At 38.4% G+C, this 21874-nt stretch overlaps 2 long non-coding RNA genes across 3 annotated transcripts in view; one reads left to right on the forward strand and one right to left on the reverse strand.

The window, feature by feature from the left end:
* The window catches only part of LOC105358073, a 56477-nt gene that overhangs the window by 17592 nt on the left and 17011 nt on the right, over positions 1-21874 (reverse strand). The gene's annotated exons all lie outside the window — the stretch shown is intronic.
* On the forward strand, positions 2924-8146 carry LOC105358078. Its single transcript, XR_911834.3, has 2 exons — positions 2924-3065; positions 7462-8146. It is a non-coding gene; the product is annotated as an uncharacterized LOC105358078 (long non-coding RNA).

Raw genomic sequence — 21874 nt, forward strand, 5'->3', positions numbered from 1 at the left:
ACAGGAGTTTTAAACGGTGCATTTGACTTATGAACAGGTTTTCAAGATACCACTAACTGTTTCTGAAAACAAAAGAGCTTTTCAGCCTGAATATAATTTGAAAGCCTAGTGATCTGAAATCCAGATCAGGCCTGATTCATAGAATATATGATTTAGTGGGGAAAAAAACACAGTCTCCCAAATTTTAAACACTATTTGATTGTACGGCATTATATTTTCCATGCCTGACGGCTGTCATACACACAGGAAGTGGCTGGTCAAGCAGGGGAGGAGGTAGGGAGGAATCTGAGACTCCTTTCACGTTAATGAATTGAGAAAGGATAGATTTTATGGAGCTAGGTTGTATTGACCTGTGGCTGCCATCCACTTCTTAGTTTCATAACATAATCAGCTCTTGACACATGATTATAATAACCTGATGCAATTTACTGCATTCTCTACAAACACATTGATTTTTCCAAACAGCTCCAAAAACCAATTACATTAATATTGCTGCATAATTAGTTTACACATTACTAAATTACTGACAGATTAAATGTGAAATAGCACAGTTCATACCCTGCCCGGCATAACTGCCAGAGAGGAAATGAATATGGATTCAAAAGGTCCACAGAGACACGGGCAGTAAAAGGGCTGGGGGGGGGGATAAGCAACAATCCATAAGGCATGCTTGCATAAGGATATCCTCTCTGAAAGTCCACCAAGGTTTCGGTTTCAACAGGGGCATTCAGAAGTGAGTAATTAATATGTTCTTCAATAGAAATGCATATGAATATTGAAGGGTTCTGCTCCCACAGGGAGGTTTGAGCACTCCCCACTCACAAGATAGGAGATTCTTGAAAAATGTTCCCTTTTTATTAAAAGCCTTTTTCCAAGTTAGGCAAACTTGTGGCTTCAGCATCTCCCAATACTCATTTAGCATATTTCAGTTCGATCTAAAAATGTCCTTGATCAAATCAAAGTTTGTATGTCAAAGAAAAGTGCAAGTTAGACACCTTCCCACTCTCCCTGCATCTACTTTCCAGGCAGAAAGTTGGCAAATGAGCATGCTAACTTTGCAGCAGAAATGTATTGCGCTGACCTTTGATGACCGCTTCGATCCAATGTAGTGAGTGGCCATTTCCTCAGAAACAAACATATATAATTGGTATTGGGTTCCAATGGTTCTCTTTCAACGTCTTGGGGATGCTTTGTAGAAATATAAATCAATTTACACTTATAGACACTATATGGGTAAATTAGTGCTGACTTGTCATTGGAGGACGGCTGAGAGCTTCAGAATTCAATAGATCTTAAGAAGACACCACCAATCTATCTCTATCTATCCTCCATTTAATTGTATTCAGATGCTTGAGATAGCAATCGTAGACATTTTTAGTTTTCTTGCTTTCTTTTGGGTTTTGGAACTTTTTTAAACCTTTTTATTATACTTTTGGTTTCTACAAAAAGCTGCAGTCTATACTGTAACATCCTAAATACTCCCCATCTGTTTGTTTGTGTGACGCATGAAGCACTGTGCTTACACATTTAGCCGGCGCAGGATCAGCATGCATCACTGCCTGTGATGCTTTTTACTGTCTCATAAATTCCCTCTCTGGAATGAGTCAGTAAAACAAACATTGTTTGAACAACAGATCATCACAAATCTCCAAGGTGAAATCATAAGTGCTTTTTTTTGAAGGATTACTGTATGAAAAATAACGAATAGCTTTTAATAATCCTTTTCATTTGGACCTTTTTTTTTTCAGAGGAAAATCTTTTGGGTTTTGATCATCTTACTGGAAAACAAATCAAACTACTATCGTCTTTTGAGGGTCAACTAGCTATTTTAAAAGTAAAAAAGAAAACTGAAGGAAGTAAAAATTGTGTAAAATATAGTAAAATCCAATAATACATAAGATATGTTTAAAGTTAAAAGCTGAAAAATATTCAAAAATTCATAAGTTCATGGAGGATTGGAGCAGCTATTTTTCTTCATTTTTGTTGAGTTGTGCGCCATCCTGCTTTTCCAAATAATGGCTTATATTTGAAAAATGTTTGAAAAACTTATAATAGGAACGAAACCTTGCTTTGTATGATTAGCTTTACTAGTTAGTGGTTGAGAGGCTCAGCACCACTTGTTACCTGTTCCCATTGCAGCCCTGCTGTTTTCTCAGCTGTAGGTTCTCTGGGTCTCCATGCAGCAGGTCACTAAATATTTCATTTCCCAAGCAAAACACGCTTCCACAGCGAAGGAAAGTAGTGCAAAACAGATCAGTGATGAATGTGCAATCAGGCTGATTAACTCATTATTAGTTGTCCAAAAGATTCACTGACGGAAATGAGGACAAGAGCAAAAGAGGTTGTTTATATGTGCAGGCCGAGTTAAATGTGATGTGAGGACGGGGCCTCTGTGAACTCTTACCTCTGAGTTGATGATTTGAAGTTGAAATATGGAGTTGATTGAGAGCTCTGGTTCTTCTTTGGGGAGGCTTTTTCTTTTTTATTAACTCTTTATTTTTTTTCCCAAAAGCACCAAGCAGATGAATAAATACAGACTGACAAATATGAATGACGATGTCCTGAAATGTGATTCTCTAGATTGATGTTTTCTCAAACTTCTCTTGAAACTTGTGTTCTTCTCTTTAACCGTCACGTTGCCAGCAGATGGTGCTGGAGTGTCTTCCCAGCCAAACTACAGTTAGCCAGACACCATATGCTCTCCCGGCCCCCCACCATCATGCACCACACTCTTAAAAGGGGGGAAAAAATGAGCCTAACTTAGTTCCTGAGTTGAGGCTAATGTTTGTTGAAATAAGTAGAGATTTCCTGTTTTTCTTTTTTTCCCTTTTTTTTTTTTTTTTTTTAGGAAAAAAAAGTTGCTTTTCGGGATGAGCTCAGGCTGTTCTGCAGCTGCCTTCAGTTGCTCTTTTTCCCCCTCTTTCAGTGAGAGCAGACAATGTTTTGTATTGCAGCTCTCTCAGCAGTTGCAGGAAAGAACCTGTGGGTTTAACACTTCTTCTTTGACTGTTTGTTGTGCTAAACATCACAGCTAGTGTGGATGGTGGGAGGCAAAACGGACGTAGGTAAGAGCAGCGCTGACATCTTTCTTCTTAAGTGGACTGAGAGAGTAAAGACGGGTTAATAATTAAACCTATGAACATCTGCTCGGGGACTGCTGTTCTGTTAGTGGGTGTTGAAGCTATCCATTTCCTTATTTTTCAAAACGGTATTGTAATTATCATTTCAGAAATCATTTTTAACCTGTGGGGTTTGAAATGAGTTGTTTGTGTTTCTGTGTGCTGTGAGTTTTAGGGGCGGGGGGGTTGGAGGGTGGGGGAGCATAGCATGTAAGCTATTGAAAGGAAGGAATGTGAGAATGCATTATTGGCTACACGTCACGTGAATGGAGAAGGGTTAACAAAATGACAGTGTACAGTGGGTGGCAGGGCCTGCGCGCAGCCAGGGAGGAAATAGAATGAGAAAGTGCAGTCAGGCAGACCACTCATTCACCATGACAAATGGGAGAGGCCTCGGCCGAGGGGATACCTGATACCCCACAGTGGGCTTTGAGCACCTGCCTGGGTTCCGTGTGCACCAAACTGGAAATAAGGCTCAAATACTTGTAGCAGCACGCTTCCACCAGTAAGACATTAAATAATCTGACAGTTGATGCAATTGAGTTTTTTTTTTTTTTATTATTATCTTTGCAGCTAATTTTTTTTAGACATACAACAAACCAAACTGATTGGGTTTAGTCCTACAAGTCAACATTTCTTTTTTTTAATGGGAAATAGGAAAAGGACACACTGCATTTGATTTAATAACTGTAAAAGAAATGCATTCTTTTGCTTAAGAAAATCAACAACAAACTTTGTTTTTTAAGTCTTTAGAAAAATTCACTTTAAAAATACTTCTGACAGGGTGTAGTGAATTTTTAAAGTAAATTCCAAAAATAATTTTAAAAGAATGAGTCACTTTAAGTATAAGGTTTAAAACTTTACTATATAACTTACAACATGCGTAAAAAAGGCCCTGGCTCAGACAAAAAAAACCAGCAAAAGTAAGTTTTTCAGCTCCTAAAATGTCTCTTCACACCTTTAAGTAATCACTCTGTCTTTGTTTACACTTATTTAATTTCCAAACTAAATACGAGAAAACAGATCTTCATCCCTCAGCAAAAAGCATGAATGTTTCCCAAAAAAACGTAATTACTGTTTTTAAGGATGTCACAAGCTGCATGTCATGAGTTGCCAAATTGAGGAATTTCTGAGATTCCTGTTGCATATTAAATCTTTGGGGACCGCTGGGTGTAGCGGGGTGTTGCTATGATCTAATTGTGTACGAGGACGGAACACAACACATCCACAAACAGCAGAGGAGCTCCCTCCTGTTCACACATGCTAACACGTGTTTAAGGAAGTGTCTGCTGCCTTGGAGCTGTCACTCTTCCTCGACAGTTCAGGAAGGATTACTGATTACTTCAACTGTGCAGGGAGATGAGCTGAGGTCACTTTAGCAACGGTCAGTTGAAGGCTTTGGGGGGGAAAGCACAGCAACAGAAAAATACTACTATTTCACAAATACTACTATTTCACCCCTCACTCATGAGATTTTTTTTTCTTTTTTATTTGTTTAAAACAAGGATTACCATGAAAAATGTTTAATAATACAAAATTAAGCATAAAAACGACAAAAGTTCAAAAATGTGTATTTCATTGTATCTGCTTCATCCCTATAAATGAGCTGGACTGGCTTATCTCAGCTGTCATCAGCTCATTCTGAAAGGGCAGTAGGTTGTGACACTCAAAGCATACTAATTAACACCTGAAATAAAACGGGATGAACACTCTCCTGTTTGTTTTGGGTAAAACAAACATCACAGGCAAAAATAGATTTAGTTTAAAGCAAGTTTATTGCTATTCAAACATCTTAAAGCAGAGCTTTTGTCACTTTAGCAGCAACGCAGAAGAAATGTTATTTATTAAAAACAAACCAAAAAGCTATGGCTGAGCTGTTGGGTTAATTTTTATGTTTTTAACTTATAATTTCTGGGGTATTTGTTATTGATGGACCGGTAAAGTCTTCACTTAAATATCATTATCAGAGTGAATTTGGACGTATATTAGCGCCCACTTTGTCTGTATATTTTAAGTAAATCTCAGTTCAAAACAACTCAATTTTGAAATTTTCTCAGCAGTTTTAGGGGATTCCTGAAGCAAAATTATAGAATTTCAAACCATTTTTTCTTCTTGGTCTTATGGTTGTTTAAAGGCTTAAATGCACACAATATATATGTTCTTTGTCATATTATTAAGATTGGGTCTTAAATTATAGTATTCTTCTGAATAACTAAAGCACATTGAATATTTTAGTTCTAACATTTAGTGTAATTTTTTAATGGAATGTACTTTTGGGTTTTCTTCTACGCTATTTTTAGGTAAGTGAATGTTGTCAGCACTAACTGGTCCGTGTTGCTTCAGATCCTAACCTTCATCCTGTGTTTCTGTGCTGTCCTCATATGAGTGGACTGTCCTCGGATCACTCCAGTAAAATAAAAATATTTTGGTCTTCACACACACTTTGACTTTAGTCTCATCTTCGCTTAAAAATATGAATATTAGAAAAGTGACGTTTTCTTTTAGCTGTACTCTATCCAGTCTTTCTGTGAATGGTGTTTTACTTGTCTGTCTACAGCATCACTTTGTCTGTTTATATTTGTGCACAAAGCATCTAGGTTAATCTCATATTAGACAAGAAGGATCATTCTCACGATGGTCTTAGACCTGTTTCACAGAACTATGCTCTAAATTAAATTCATGGGGCCAGTGGATTAATGCGTACTACTTTACAAAATTTAGTTGTAAAATGAAAGTATTTGTGGTGCACAAATTGAACCAAACATTTAATTCAGTTTTTGGTCAGAACTGATATGGGAAGATCGGCAAGATCTGTTTAACCTTCTACTTTTCTTTTCCTTTTTTGTGAAATTTCTCTAATTCCAATCTGATCACAATTTAATTTGAAGTTTTGGTGAGACAGTTTATGTCTTTAAATGTTACTATTACTTAAACAATTCATTCTTTGTGTTCAATTTTCCCACTACTTGTCTTATGTTGAGAATACTGTGAGCACATACTGCTGTGGCTGTATTATCAGCATTTACAGAGTCATTTGCATTACTCCATTCAAACATTTCAGTGCATCTCTGATCTTATTTGTGTTTATTTTTGGCAGGGGGATCCATTGACATCTGTTGTCATTATGGAAAACAGCATAAACAATATGTTTTAAATTAAGATTTGACCTCAGAATAAGCCTTATCTTATGCATAAATCACAGGGAATTATATATACTTTGTAAGTAGATTAAGTTGTCCTCCTGCCCTCAGACAGAGGCTCTCCGTTGAGAGCCTAAAGATGTAATCCAGATTCATAATCCAGTGATTCTTACAAGCTGTTTTGTGGCATTAAATACTGGGTATTTGTGTTGATTTAATATCATTCTAATCTCCTTTAAACTGCCAGTTGCTGTCTGGTTCATTGCCATCTTGTTTATTGCTTGCTCCGACTCCAAGAAGAGGAGTTAAATCTGAATTTTAGTGATGGTGCAGTGGTTTGTGCCCGTTTTAAAACAAAGGGAAAAACCTACATTTTAGGTGATTAAAGCTTTACAGTAAGCCATGTTTTTTACTGATTCAATTAAACATTTTGTCGCAGTGAATCAATTATTGTTTTGTGTGTGTCTCAATTGTAATGACATTGTCCTTGACTGTAACGAGCAAATCCAAATTTTAGCAAAAATCTTTATCAACATTTTTGAAACAACATTCCGTAATTGCCTCAATGTAGTTACTTAAATCTGTTGAAAATCCATAAAAACATTAAAAATCCAAAACATTTTTCACAACAAAAATATTCTTCTTTATTTATCTCTCTGTCACCTTTCATGATCTATTTTTTTAAGGAATGAATGAGATTTCTTTCTCCGTAAAAGGAGAGTAAGTTTGTGTGTGTTGGTGTGTGTTGGTGTGTGTGTGTGTGTGTGTTTCTGAACTTTACATGTACAGCTTAGTAAAGGTTTACCTCAGCTTATGGAATATAGTTGAGTCCAACAGGTGGTTCTGAGAATTTTGACTTGGAGGTATTTACTGTCAATAGTGCTTTGAGGTAATTGTCTTGTCATAAAGCTTAGTCTGATAATTATCCTTTCTATTTTTATTTAGTGCCATTCTAAGTGGATTCTACAGTTGGAAGACGTGCTCGTCCAATATTGTTAGATGCTATGAGTTCAGCCTGTGCAAATCTGTTAATGCATAAGACCATCAGAGCTCCTTATGTTTCGAGCCAGGCCAGAGTGAAGACGCACCAGATTAATATTTGATCATGCAGAGGGGCTCTTAATCAGATTTCTTTATTCCCTCAGCTGAGTGCTCTGCAGCAATTATCATAATTGTTGCGCTAAACATGCTTGTCTTTACAGCTGGTGGCCGGGCGTGAGCGTGCGCTCTGAGAAGGGGATTCCAGCACCAAACCCAATTAATGCAGGACAGATAACTAGGCATGCTGAGGGAGTAGGAGGATGTCGGGAAGAAGAGGGGAAGGACCTGGTCAAGGATGCTGGTTCGACCCACAGTCAGTGACATCGTCCCAGAAGAGTGCAGTTTTTTGAAGTTCCTCTGGACATGTGGAGCAATCCTCAGAAATCCACCACTGTCGGCTGATATACAAGAAACGATCACTTACCCAAAATGCAGCAGTTGATTTCCATTCATTTGATTTAAACTTTCTCCAATCCTTTTAATTTTCGTAACAAAAAACCAAACATTTTTTGCTAAAATCTGACCATTTGTAAAAGTGAGGACGTGTCATTTCATAAAAGACACTGTGAAAGGTTGTGGTGTCATCTCAAAAAGTGTACTTATTTTGTTGAATTTCTGGTAAATGTGTTTATATATTAATCTTTATACTAAACGTTGTTGCACAAACACAGATTTTTCAGTACTGATTAACCAATAGTTTGTTGAATTAACAACTGTATTTGCAATTTGTTTAAACAATTTTTTTTATATGAAGACATTCTGTACGTATGTGAAGTATACGACAGGACAACAGCATAATTTACCGAAACAATAAATAAAATAAAACAAAAATGATAGAAAACAAGACATTGTCATTTTGTCTTTTTTTAGGGTTGTTTTTGTAAATATTTACAAATGCATGGATGCAAAAAAGGGGAAAGAAAGAGGGAATATTTGAATTTGAAAAAATCCTAAATTAAGCAAAATGCTGTGATTTTGATGCATCAGTAGAAGAAATTAAGTTAAAATACTACAAAAACAAATGTTAAACAGAGCAGGTTTTCCTTTTTTGTCAAATGTATGGGACTGAAACCTTTTTTCTAATTTAACAGTAAACTGACCAAAGCAGAACGTTTGTCGTTTTTATCGTTTGCTCATGAATATGCAGTCAGCCGGCCAGTTTGTCATAAGAGTGTTCATCAAACAAATAAGCATGTGGAGAACCTCTGTCTGTATGAAAGTCATCTATTTTGCTGGAGGCATGTCTCTGCACAAAGCAACACTCGGAGCGATGCCTCCCCATTAATCTATGTTGACTGGCTGGAAATTGCATCTTTGTAATGAGTATTAGGTGTGCATCCACATGAATTAAAGCCGAATGAGTCACTGATTGATTACCTCACCCCAAATGATGCTGCTTCCCATGATCATTATTGTTTAAAAGTGACTAAATCATATCGGGATGATTAAAAGTCTCTGCATTGAGGAAAAAAGATAAAAACAAAGTCTGAGGACCTGTGCGTCTTCTGCTTTACTGTTGACTTGGTTGTTGTTTTCTCCTATGATTTTGATGGTGTTTCAGAAAAATAAGATGATGCTGTTATAGTAAAGTGAACTTATATAACAAGTATTTTAGTTTCTATTATTTCACTGCAGTGCAGCAGAAATTCAGTCTGCTTTTCCCTCTATTTACACTAATTTTACTAAATGATGGAAAATCACAAATACTATTAATTTAATTAATTGTTTTTCTTAATTTTTTACCACGTGCAAAAATTGCCAAAATTAGAAAAAAGAAAGAGGTGAACTATATTTACAAATGTGCAATTTTCCATTTTTGTTTTTTGTTTTTAGTTAAGTCACAACACAGCGGATTTAAGAATGCTGCTGTTGTTTTGGCGCAAATGTATTTCCACTAACACAACATAAAAAACTGTTGGGCAAAGACAGAATTTGAAGTTGGGACCAGATTTTAAGTGTATTTAATGACATCAGGCCGTTAAATGGGATGCAAGCAAACTTTTTAGATGAATAAAAAAGGATTAACCATCTCTGTCAGTTTTTGTGACTTCATATAAAAAAGTAAGGACTTTTTAAAAACTCATTTCAAACAATCTACTTTGAAAAGTTCAATTTTTCTCACATTTTTAGGTTTTAATTTTTAGAGTCCAGCTCTAGCCTACCTGCTCAGCATTTCATCTTGAAACAAAAACATTTCCTGTCTGTATCTTTGCGTGAAAGAGACGGGCTCATAAAAATAGCAGAGCTCGTCTGTTTGCATCTCAACATATTAACTGTACCTGGACACACTAATGCTTCTCTGTGATGTCTTTCTGGTAATTATACTGCCGTGCACCCTGTTGGGGTAATTAGACTAAAAACACGCTCATTAGCAGCATCAAGATGAAAACCCCCCTAAAGTCTCACCAATTTCCCTCGTGCACATTTGGAGGGTCAGGTCTGTTGTTGTAACTTTTTGCTACTTTTTTTTTGTTTTTGTTTTGTTCATTACAGTATCATATTGGTGCTGTACATTACATAGGCAAAATAAAGGTTCCTCTTCTTAATTGTACTTTTGTAGCCCACCAGTAGTGGAGTTGTCCCTTAAGCCTTTTTAAAGCTAAACGATGAGGCGGCAGAGCATCTGCCCAAAGTGAAAGATGTAAACAAGGAAACAAATACTGAAAAACTTTGAAGGAATTATTTTTCGAGATCTAAATTAACCTAAATACCACACAATTGCCATCGAGTTAAAAGAAAAATATTTAGAAGTTTAGAAAATTCTCAGCCACCATCAAAAATGCAAAGTTATTTCATTTAAAACTTTTATTAAAAAAACATATTTTTTTACAAATAAAGATAAAATATTAAACCAAACGACTTGTAAACCATTAGCAATAATAAACATAAGCGTTATGGTTTTTGTTTTTTTTCTCTCGTTTTTTTTTCTTTTTCTTGAAAGGCTAATACTGTTAACAACTAAAAAGAAGCAACATAATATTTATCGGTCTCAAATCCTGCCTGTGCAATTTGCTCACTTTAAATTATTCAGAGGCAAGGTTTTTTTTAATGCTTGAAACTGTGCATTTTCCTGTGACAAAGCCAGCCTCTCCTAATAGTTGCACTACGTCTGCCATTTTATGACTGACATAGCAATAAGCTGATTGTCTAGATATTTATGCCATCTGCAGCAAGGGTAGATAATTAAAGTATATAAATTAATCAACTGCAATTAATTAGTGGGTTTATGTTCACAGTAGTACATCTTTGCATGTATAATTTATATTTATTGATTTGTTTGGTTTCATTAGCCTATGAGATAACAGTTCAAATGCATTAGAGGGGAAAATGCACAATTAGCATGCAGTAAGGACTGCTGGTAATTGTATATCAGCGAGCACTCCCAGCTGATATAAAGCTGTGTAAACTGTCATAAGCAGTTAACATCGATGACTGATATTTTGCACCATATCTCTCGCTTGATTAATGATGTTTTTGAAAGCAGCCCCCCTCACTTAATGGGACCCTGATAGGCATGCAGAATTTACTGTTTAATCAGGGGAAAGAATTTATTGCAGCCCAGAACTTGTGTCGTCGCTGCTGGAAATGTATGATTGGTCTCTGTTAGTGCTACGCTGATGGGATTTGCTCCCGTCAGCAACCGATATGGCTGAGCATTAGGAGCTCTGTGCTTGCTGGTTGATTTTTTTTCATTGACTGTGCTGACATCGTTCATCACGAGCTGGTCTCCCTGTGTCCAGCAGAGTTGAGAAGAAGGCGAGTTGGACGTAGTAGATTGCAGCCGACAAGTTCACAACAATATAACCTTTTTTGTGCAGCCGGTGGTGTGCAAAAGAGGAAACACATTTATTTCTTTGGTGATGACTGTTATTTGATTACGATCAAAGTGTTACTGATAGAAAATATTAGGAAATGTAGTGCTTTCTAATAAAAAACAAAACAAAAAAAAACGTAAATTATTTTGTGAGGTGGTAAGAGAATATCCTATAAAATGCGAATAAAATTGTAAAAGAAAAAAAATATGTTTTATATTTTGACACTGACGATACATCATAGATTCAAAAAACCTACTCTAAATTGAACGGTGGCTTTTCTGAAAACCAAACCTCTGTTTTCTTTACATAACTTTGTGTTTTCACCAGTGGGGGAGCTGAAACTTTTTTTTTTTTTTGGAGGGGCTTTGGAAGGGTAGCAAATAAGAACAGCACTGTAGAAGGCCAAATGAAGGATCAAAAATACATATTTCGAACTGTTTTATCATTGTTATTATTAATATTAAAACAGTAGTTGTTTTAGCTGGGGTGCGATTATAAATTTTGGATTTGTTATCGTTGAAAGAAGCTTTTCTTCATAGTTTCTGAATCTTTGTCAATAATGATACAAAAATAGACTCAAAAACTGGGGCAGCAAAGCTTTTTGAGGTGGGCAGCTGCCCTCCTTTGGTCCCCCATAGCTCCGCCCCTGGTTCTGAGATGCTTTTGAATCCCCGCTGACCAGTCTTCTTAGTCAAAGTGTCACTTTATAGTGATGGGGAAAAAAAAATGCTAGTTCAAATGTTAGCTTAGCTCTAAAAGCCCCGTCATAAAATATGAAAGGTGAACAAATATTGACAGTAATTTTACTGACTGAAGGGAAAGTAAGGTTTCTGTGTCTGTGCAGTGCTGGCTAAATTTAACCTGAAAAGAATCAAAGGTCTATCTAGCATTCTGACTTGATAGATCACATTATCAAGCAACCAATAATTGCTTGAAAATTTGTTTTACTCTGCTATATTTGAATATTTTTTAACATTTAGAATGCCCTCAAAATTAAACTAAATGTTGAGGTTTTGGTAAAATGTTGAAACTCAGAAGGCAGGGAAGAACTTGCTTTTTAAGCATTTATATTACAATGTTTTATAAAATTAAATTTCAATTTTAGCCATGAGGATGTTCATATGTGTGCTATTACCACTTTTGTGATCAAAGTGGGACCACAACTGAAATTCTAAATATAAACAACTGAAACAACTGTGCCTCCCGTACAAGATACTATTAAACTGATAACTCTGGTTAAAAGCTGCTCACATATTTTGCAGATGTTGCATCAGTACGTGTTGGAATATTTTCACTCCAACAAGGATATGGGGTTCATAGGTGCCACGTCTTGCTGTGTGGTCACTCCTCATGTGTTTTATGTGGAGCTTAATCATTTTCTGTTCTGTTCTCTTTACATATCAGTTTATTCAGTCAAGTTCAGAGTTTAGAAACAAGTTTGTTTGACAAAAAGTAATTTTCGGAGAAGTCAGATGTGCATGTATACATGTATTTCATATACAGCCTGGTAAACTATGTAGTTTCAGAAGGTGCCGCTCCGGCTGGATGCCAGCCACATGTTGATCTTTGCCTTGTGTCTCAAGCAATTTCCCCTCTTTATATCACTGTCGATGCCTAAAGCGCCACCACCCTCGTTTAAGTTGCAGAAATGTGCTGTAGAACAGAAAGATGCCAGTCTAGCTCACAACTTCTGTGTTTTAATCAGGGTCTGTCATCACAAACACATTTTTTTTTTATTTCACAAATTTCTTGGAACATTTCTGATGATATCAATTTAAACACGAAAGACAATTGGGGCTATACTTGACGACAGCTGGTAGAAAAAATACATTTTTTCAAAATATTAAGTCATATTAGTAGCAATATGTTGCATACGTGGAGTTTGTCTGTCATCGATAAGGTGTTGGGAGGAAAGATGAAAATATCTTCCCTCAGAGCTTCAAATCTTGCTGTGGGAGTGGTTGTGCCGCCTGATAGCAGGACCATATTGACAGAGGTGAATCTGTGTAGCCTTAAACCCACAACAGACTATCTGATTTCCTTCTAAGGGATCCCTAGAGAATGAGTGCTTCCATTTTTCTTAACTTGTATAAAAGCAAACTGGGGGACCTGGCTGGGAGGTCAAATCAATCTTTGCTATTTACTACTTAAAAATCTGACACTTCCTCTTAAATGGTCCCATCCCGAGAGATTTAGTTTTCTTTGTGCCCTGGTGTGTGTGCACCCCAAAGAGGTGAGGAGCACTGCATTTTACGGCCATTGTGCCAGTGTCTTTTTTTTTCTTCCTCTCACTCCTCTTGTAAACAAAGACGGCTTAATATGCTCTTTGAAAACAGTTTTATCCAAAGCTTTAAGCCCTGGTGTATGTGTCATATTTACTGTAAGTACACTTCAACTACACCCATACACCCCTACTACCCATTAATCAATGGGAAGTAGGGGTTATGGTCACGCTTAGGTTCGTTTTTAAACATTGCATCAAAAATGCCTGGGCTTTGGTGCTTGTTCACACTACGTTGTTCAAACGGTGCAGAAAAACAGGACAGTGACAAATTCAATAGATCCCAAAGGCAAACCTGTTTCTGTGGGAGCTCTGTTTACTGCGTGACAATGTGATATTGTGTGGTTCATGCTGTCATAATTGGAAACAGTCTCACCCTACAAAAGGTGCATAAGTCCCCTGATTTTCTGAGGCAATCTTTTCCTTCCCCATTCCCATCCCCACCACATTTACCCTCCTCCTCCTCCGTCCCTCTGAAGAGCAGCGCAGCCCCTGAAGCATTTCCCTAATCCTCCGGAAGATCATGCTCTCCCACTAAATATGGTACCTGTGGACAAACAATAGATTTTTCCATAATAATAAGTTGAAGATTTCATGATGAGTGGCTAACGGACGGACAGGTCTGGGTCTGAGCAGATACTTGGAGAAGCTCGCTTTTGATCAGCAGCACAGGGTTAATCCTTGGTAAGAAATAATTAGTAAGGGGGGGAGAGAAAAGTATTGAGCGGGACTGAATTTACAGCTGAGAGGGCTCAGTAAAAGGATGATTTTTAGAGCCTCTCGCTGCGTATTGAAGGGAAGACTGTCTGACAAGTCATCAATGAGCCCTAGCGCTGTACTAAACTAATGAAAGCTGCATTTGATCTTCTTCGAGGAGGTTCAATACCTCTCCCGCTAGTATTTAAGCCCTCAGCTTCACCCCAACCTGTTTTCAGATCCACAGAAATCATTAAGTTGCACACTGAAGTAAACTGTGTTTGTAAGTATTGGATGTGCAGGAAATATCCAAACTGCTTATAATGTATCCCTGTTGATTGCATCCAATATGCACTTCCTGACTTGTTTAGTGTGTGTGTGTTTTTTTTTTTTTAACTCAGTTTGGTTCAGGTGACATTGACATCTCTGTAATGAAAGATACACAAGTTCGATTGTGTTAAGAAAAGTTATAAATGGACCCAGACAGTTTTTGTTTTAAATGCACTTTAGTGTCTTTTTACTTACTTCTTTTACTTACACTTTGGTCATTTTGTGTGGTCCTCTTAATTTAGCTCTAATCCATTCATTTGAGTGTGAACCACTCTGTGAACAAAAGTGTTTGATGTAATTTAACCTTGTGTTGCGCCATTCTGTCAAACTGTTCATGTCTCTAAATAAAAATGAAACCTTTTGTCCATGGTAAAATTTTTATTTAATCAAAGCAAAAAATGAAAGCGAGCTGTCAAAGCTACAATCATACTTAAATGCTCCACAGTGACTGCACTTGAGAAACGAGCCAGATAAAAGATTTGGTCCAAGGCCGTGCCAAGGAACCGGGCATGTGTCATCTGCTAACATCAATGATGAGGCTGCACGGCAAGCAAAACAGCCCATCCTTGCACTTGAACTGCAGTCATTCAAGGTTATGTTAACTGAAACATGTCGAAGCAATAATATAAACACTGTGATAAACTAGCAGTTTGGAAGTTTTCAGTAATTAATCTGGCCAGTGGGGTCTAAATGAAAATGTGTGATGACATCAAGTGCTTGTTTGAGTAAAGTCTCCCAATATGGATCTTACAGAAGATGATGGTGTTTCAGTTTGCTGATTAAAAAAAAGAAAAGTGTCATTAAGGCTGCAACCTTCGAGGATTTTTATTAAATGTAGGACTTGTACATTATTCTGAAAATAAGACATTTTATTTTGAAATAACATTTTTTACATCTAAAACCAACATGTAGGAAATATGACTTGGAATAAACAAAAAATAATCTTTGGGATTTAAACTTCTACCTCAGTCATTGTCTATTTTTTTGAGTTTGCAGTCTCAGGGAAGATTTCAGAAAACTAGTTTGTGATTTCACGGAAGCCACAAGTGCTGTGAGGGAGAGAAGCACTGATGAGTCCAAGAGTGGGTTTCAGAGGAAAGCTAGAAAGAGGGCAGCAGCGCTGAGTTCTCACCAGTGTGACAGAAGCATAAAGAGCACAGACAGAGATGCATGTTAAGAGAAAGAGCTTCTGGCTTTCCGGGGCTGCTAATCCTCACGTATATATTCTACTAATTAATCCTGATTACCAGTTTTTAATCGGCCTGCTCAGGCCACTCTGGAATAAAGTGACACTTCCTAATAAATTAAACCTGCAGTTAGCAATTGGCACACTGTTCCTTTCCTGAGATATTTTTAGCTTTCCATGTGGGTCCCGTGCAGGAGCTCCCAGTCTGTCAGTGGCGTGTGGTCTTTCTCCACGCTAGTTAACTGCTTAGTGCTTGGGTCACACCTGCGCCCCTTTATGGGGTCTGGCAAACCACCATAGGGTTTATGTGGCATGATCAGTCCAGCCTACCTCTGTTTTAAAAAGAACTTGCAGGACTTTTGTTATGTGAAGTAAGCTTTATTTTCCGCCAAATATTTCATTTTATATGTTATCAATTTTCGAAATATTACAAGAATTTTTCCTTGAGTCTTTGGGGCCCCAGGAGCAGTAATCAGTCTCCATCCCCTGGACATTCTACTGTCTAATCAAATGCTATGCAGGTTGTTTAGTTGCTGAGAAGTAAGCAGATAGGCCGCTGACCCTGCTTTTACTTCCGGGTCAGCAGCAGGCAAGCAATCTGAGAGCGAAGCAGTAATGAAGTCTGTCCCCCTGCGGTCAGGCCCTCTGTCTCCCTCATTTGAGTGGTCCATCCCTAGGAGATGGGATCCTGTGATGCAGTGATTGTTTCCACAATTATGGGGATAGAGTAGTGAGGCTGTGTTTGTGGATCCTCCCATGGATATGCTCCCTCAACACTACCTGGACTGGAAAACAATAGCTAGCTGTCGCCAGTTGGCTGATGTGTCTTTGATCAGCCAAATGAAGGCTGCTGGCATTTCTTATGGAGTGGAGATTGCTTATCGATCTATATCAAAATATTCATGCTAATCCCAGGCAGTGGAGACTATTTTCAAGCTGGGTTAGCAATCAGACCTGCCGTCCTGTCTGGAGCAATTCGCTGAGCTGGGAAGTCTAATCAGCTCAGGGTCCTGCAGTCAAATGCACTTTGCTGTTTAAATTTGGACCTCTGACATTGATGGAGGAGTGCAGAGAAAGGTGTTGACAAACCAAATTGTTTGTTCCAGCACTATTTTGCCAGAGATCAAGTCCAGAGTAATCCGCAGTGAATTTGTTCATTACTATCTGAGGTTGGAGAGGAGTGGGCCGAGGTTTTCCTTCGCTCTGTTGGAGACGGGCTTCAGGGTTGGAGCAGGGCCTTGATTCTGGCAAAGTGTGTGTGCTTGTGTTGTTTGAATGGTGGATGTAATGTAGGACGTGTGTGTGTGTGTGGGATTTTGTGGAGGCGGTGGGACAGAGATTTTAGTCTCAATTTCAAATGTGATCTTTTGAAAATAGAGCTATGGTCTCACAAATATATAAAAAAAAGAAAAGGAACGGATCCATTGGGACAAATATACTGATGTCAACTTTCCATATCAGTGTTATCATAATTTAAAAATAAAAACACTCGAAGGGAAAAAAGAGCCCTTTTAAAGATGTGAGACTGGCTTCCTTGATCTCAGATTATGTTTCTGGACTTCCTCTGACAAAAGCCCCTCCTCTTTCCAGTGACGCAGGTCATTCTAAATCTGTCCCAGTACGTAGATGCTGTCATGCAATTATTGAGCAAAGAAATCTGTGAAGAAAAAAGCGTTGCCAGAGTGAAGAGATTATCCTGCTGGAGGGTTGAAAGGCTAACGTCTTGCCATATGGCCTAGATTGTAATGTGCAATGTCCTGCTTCAGGGTCAATCATACATCAAGTATTAGTGTCAGGTGAGGATTAATGCTTAAAGTTTCCCTCACCTCTGACACTGTAAACGGTTTTCTGACTACTGTCACTGCACTGTCATGATCTTAGATGAGTCTTTTTCATGGTTAAAAGAATATTAGTCAAAGAAGATTACAGCAATTGCAATTTAGATGTTGATTTTTATAATTGTGGATGCACCTTTCGGGAAAAAAACAAATGCCTCTCTTTTGCCTGTTTTAGGATCTGCTTGGAAAATGTTGGCTTGCTTGTGTGGCTGTTACTGCAGAAGCTACTGATTAGTCAGATTATTGCTGCTGTTTGTCTGACACAGAGTCATACATTTTCCCCGAGTGTAATTTACCCCACACTTAGCTCACTGCAGGCAGAGATGTTTCCTCGTGCTTAAACAAGATTTGTTTTTCAGTTTGCGCGCTGATATTCAGCTTGTATGGATTGTTACAATTGTCCAATAAAATATGCTCATAAGAACACCAAAACAAAAGCTATAATTTGATGTAAAGTGGGGCATGTATTGCATAACCATATATTATTTGATTATTGCTGCAGTTAAAAGCATCTTAGTTCCTCGTTAAACTCTATTTTCCTGTCACTTTGCAAGAGTAAGGATACAGTATGTCTGTGCGACTGATTTCCATGCTACTGCTAGTTTTTTTCAAAAGTGCTGGTGCATTCAGCCACTCTTTGTCCCCTTTAGACGGTAAGGTTCTTGCTTAGGGTTTAAGCTAAATGACTACTTACAAATTGATCTCATAATCCCTTTTTGACTAATTAGGATTGATGAGTTCATTCCGAAATGCCATCATGAGTTCTCCCAAAACAAAGTGACAAACACAAATGTCAAGGGTGGGGAGCATGTTTTGTATTGCAAACTTGAAAAATGTGTTGATGGAGATGCTTGCCTGTAGGGGGGGGGGGGTGAAACGGCAAAGTGAGATGTTTCTGTGTGAGTTTATGCTTTCGTTCGGGGTTCACATATGTCAGACGGCAGGATGTAAGGTGCAGGTGTTGCCAGGCTTTGGCGCTGCTTGTCACCTTGTGAGTAAACAGCAGTTGTTCGTCAAGGGAAGGCGGGACTGATTCATGCAAGATTGGCAAAACATGGCAGATGGATGAACTTTTTCATATGTGTAAATAGTCACAGCTAGCTATTAACATACCTCTGTGCAGATGGCAAACTGTAATAAAGTACAGGCGATAAAACAAGCCTCCTCGTCGATGGCTGACGCCCAGCCGATGTTTGTTAATTTTTACATACACTGCAATATGTTCTGTAGCACAAGGGCACAATAACTAGTGGGGATATTTAGGGGCGCTTGTTGTTCCTGAATAGTAAACAGGTTTTAATGTTGCAGTAAAGGCAATTTGATGTGTTTTGCTTTCACGTACCAGAAGTTGAAAACTTAATTTTGGATTCGTACTGCACTCATTTGTTTTTGCTTCTTATTTGGTCCAGGGACAAACCGGACAAAGAAACAAAAAACATGAGGTCTGGAGTGGGTTCCAAGTGGTGTAGTAGCTGCAGAGAAAGTGGTTACATGTTGGATGAGGGGAGCATGCTGACGTCAGAGCCACTCTGGCCCACAGCTGGTTCCCCTCCAAGTGGATGATCAGCTCCTTCCTGACTCCAGAGACCAGAGGAAGAGGCTGGAAAACCCAGACAGCCAGTGAGAGTGTTGGAACCAGACGGGAAAGAGAAACACTTGAGAAGCTAAAATGTGGGTAAGAAGAAAAAAGTGCACAGAGGGATCCAGATGCATCGTGGTGCCTTGCCACAACTCTGTACATGCACATACAGGCAGCGCGTGCATGTGGAGCCCAAGGACTTGTCGTTTGTCTGCGGATGGCTATGGCAGCCAGCTGTCAGGGGAGCTCAGGGGGGGGGATTGGGGAGGCCAGGTGAAAGGAGGGCCAGCGGCAGACAAGGACTGGAGCCAGCACTCGCTCACTCCAAATGAATGGTGACAAGAGCGCGAGAGCCATTGATCCAGTGGTCAAAGCACCCTGAAGGCTGCAACCTAATGTGCTGAAAAAAGAAACATCAGCCTCAGTTGGGGCTGTGGGAGGGAGACAATTCTCATCGGATGAAACACACCTCATACACAGTGTGCAGCAGATCAATAAAGAGAACTGGTGGATGTGGCCATCCAACACGTTTGCAGTCATTATGGAAAAACAGGATAAAGGGAAAAAAAGTCTTTATACTATATGAAGATTTTTAATTTAAAAAAATCAAAGTATTCTGTGCAGGATAAAAAGGAAATTGTATTTTTTATGTAAAGTTATTTTTACTGTATTTTTTCCATCTGAAAGCTTTTAAAGGTTGATTGACAAACATTCATCCAAAATCCAGGCAATTGTTTAAAATTTATTGGCACTTTTTTAATGTTTGAACTAACAATGAAACACTTTAAACACATTTGGTCAAATATGTGGAAGGATTGCACTCTTTAGTTTGGTTTGATCTCAGTTCTGTTGTCCCGGTTTAGGCTTTGTTTTCAATTTGTGGGCTTTCCCCAAGTCACAGTCTCACCTGGTTTCATTTGAGAATTATCCACAGCTGTCTTCAGTTAAGTCAACCCTCCTCAGTGTACTTGGTTGTCTGGGGTGGCAGGTCATCTGCTTTGTCATGCTTTTTGTTTCTCAATTTGGTTAATGGTTGTGTCTTGTTTGAGTTTTAATGATTTTTTGTCAAGACTCTTTAAACTCTAGTTCCAAATTCAGAAACAAATTTGAAATGAATCTAGTATAAAGAAATGGAGCCAATATTTTCTTTAATTTCTGATGACCAGCATTTACATTAAATTTTGGTTATATGATGTAAATAGGCCATAATTTTGTAAAGCGAAATAGTGTTGCTTCATATGAGTTTAAAAAAGGACATGAAAGTGCTTGGATGTAACCACAAGAGTTGTATCAAGGGTGTCTCCTGAGAATGTCATAATCTTGTCAACTACTGTCCACATGTTGGAAGTCAACTCACAAATATGCAGTGAAAACACGTGAGATGCATTATGTAATGTAAGAAAGCCTGCAGACAGCTTGCAAGCGCAAAAACATTGCTTTTTTCTTTCTCCCTGCATTGTCCGTTACCATCACTGAAGATCAGCAGGGATAATTACCTGAACTGGCTCCACCTGGCCCTGCACAATTCATCTGGCACAAAAAGAAAAAAAAATAATTACATGAATTTAAAGTGCTCCATTTAATCACTTTTCTGCACAAGTGCTTGAAAATGCATCACTAGCTCTCGTAATATTGAGTTTAGCTCTAAATGTGGTGATTTGGGTCTTACTCTGTGCTGTGACAGTTGATTGGCTGGTGTAACCCAAGCCAGGCGGCAAAGCAGAGACAGCCCCTCAGAGCTGATGAATTGGTGATCTGGGTTGGGGGAGATGATTGATTGATTGAGGCTGGTTAGGTGACAAACAATGCAGCACCTAACCCATCAAGGTGCAGTCCTGTCAGTGGCAATAAGCCCTGATTGCCTCTCCTCACAGGTCACTTTACCTCCACCCCCACACAACAAACCCTACACTACACACAACAACAACAAACACAAAGCATGACCACTCCAAAAACTTTTTTCAAATCAAAGCATGCATACACATTTAAAAGCTAACTTCAGTTTTTTTCTTTTTCAAAGAAAATTCGTGAGTCATTATTCCTTTTCTCTGGTACATGTCAACAGCATGAGCCAATGGTCCTGCTTTTCCTTGACAGACACCTGTGTGTATTTGTGCAAATGCAGTGTGTGTGTGTGAGGAATCTTTACGAGTGTGTTCCACTCTCTGCCATGCTCCACATTGTTCAGAGTATGACAGTCAAGGACCACTGGCCTCTCATGTTATTCACATTACACAATATTAACAAAAATAGTTTTCAGGATGTTCCTGCAAGATCACAAGCAGATTTTATGAAACCAAACTCCAAATGTCTCCCGTGTTTGGGTGGAATGCCATACATCAATGCAGCAGTGGTCATCTTTTGAGCTAATATAAAACCGATCCCAGTGGTATTTTAATTATAACTTTGCCATTTTTAGCCATTATAAAAACAAAAAAAAAAACTGTGTTGTTTCATGGGACATTGTTTCTGCAGAGCTCCAGGAGTTCATCAAGAATTAACCTCTGAGTTGTGGGCGGGACTGTTGGTAAACTGGTAACCCCATTTGTCATCATCCCTTTGTTTACACTCATTCCCACTAGCTTGCAGCCCCTCATACCTCCAGCCGAACATTACCGGTGCAACAAAAATGATGGCAAATCAGTTTTGAGTCTGATGTCAGCTTAGATGAGGGAAAGGAAGGCGTACATGGATGTAGTCGTCCACAAGTGGATGTATTGAATTGGAGAGGAGCAGGGAGCCTGCAGCCCACCCAGCGTATGTTCTACGTCACAAATAAGCTCTTTTTCAAACAGCAATTTTTTTGTCTGTTACGGATTCTCAACAATTTGAATAAAGAACTCTCTAGA

The sequence above is a fragment of the Oryzias latipes genome, chromosome 3, assembly GCF_002234675.1.
Source record: "Oryzias latipes chromosome 3, ASM223467v1".
Taxonomy (NCBI): domain Eukaryota; kingdom Metazoa; phylum Chordata; class Actinopteri; order Beloniformes; family Adrianichthyidae; genus Oryzias; species Oryzias latipes.